Source organism: Mus caroli, chromosome 1, assembly GCF_900094665.2.
Source record: "Mus caroli chromosome 1, CAROLI_EIJ_v1.1, whole genome shotgun sequence".
Classification (NCBI taxonomy): domain Eukaryota; kingdom Metazoa; phylum Chordata; class Mammalia; order Rodentia; family Muridae; genus Mus; species Mus caroli.
The window spans coordinates 142,277,358-142,278,612 of record NC_034570.1 but is presented as its reverse complement, the minus strand read 5'-3'; positions in this window follow the sequence as shown (position 1 = coordinate 142,278,612).

Genomic DNA, 1,255 nt, shown 5'->3' with positions numbered 1-1,255 from the left:
TATGTGGTTAATTCGTTAGCAGTGCTGGAAGTGGTGGGGAAGGTGAATTTTCGATCCACTATAGGGGATTTGTTAAATTGCAATACTTAATTTTAAATAGAAGTTCTCCATTTTTGTCCAACACATTCGAGCTCATACAGGTTTGCCTGGCTCTTTAGCAGAGGGCAATGATTTGGTTGATAAAGCTGCTAGAGCTGCTTCTGCCTTTTTGATTCAAACACCTGTAGAACTGGCTTGTGAATTTCATTCACAGTTTCATGTGAATTCCAAAACACTTTCTTCTTGATTTCATATTACTAGAGCAGAGGCAAGAGATATTGTTACGGCTTGCAAAGCCTGTGCCCCCTATTGCCTCAGGCAAGTGTGGGAGTAAACCCTTGCGGCCTGCTTCCTCTCCACATTTGGCAAATGGATGTGATTCATTTTTCAGAATTTGGTAAACTGCAATTTGTTCATGTTTCTGTAGATACAGCCTCTGGGGTGTTGTTTGCCTCCCTGCATACTGGTGATAAGGCATGCCATGTCATTGACCATTGCTTTGAGGCATAGGGTGCATGGGGTCAGCCCAGAGAGCTTAAGACTGATAATGGACCTACTTATACTTCAGCTTCTTTTGTTTCCCTTTGTAAAATGATGGGTGTCCGCTTGGTGCACGGTATACCCTACAATCCTCAGGGCCAGGGCATCATTGAAAGAGCCCATCCCACTCTGAAAGAGTGTCTAATAAAACAGAAAGGGGGAGTAGCCTCTGGCGCTACTCCTAGGGAGAAATTAGTCATTGCTCTCTTTACCTTGAATTTTTTGAATAAAGATAAAAATGATTTGACTGCTGCAGAACGGTTTGCCAATCCCAAGGCATCCTACAAAGGCACAGTCATGTGAAAGGATGTTCTGAGTCGACAATGGCGTGGGCCCGATCCTGTGTTGGTCTGAGTGAGAGGGTCTGTTTGTGTGTTTCCACAGGATCATCGCCAGCCGCTGTGGGTTCTGGAGTGATTGACGAGGGTAGTTCAAGATGGACAGAGTTTCCCTGATGAAGCTCCTTCTGGGGGTGATGATGCTGCCTGCAGTGATGACTGGAGATCTACGATGGGCCCCCTTTTGTAGGGGTATTCGAGATTCGCTGCCCCCATGGACCGGCTGCCAGTCTAGGAAAGCTGTGTGTGCCATGAAAAAATATTTTACCTTTTCCCCTTATATTAGTACCAGTCATAGTCAAATGTTTTTAGGGTTTAATTGGATGTATCAAAATCCA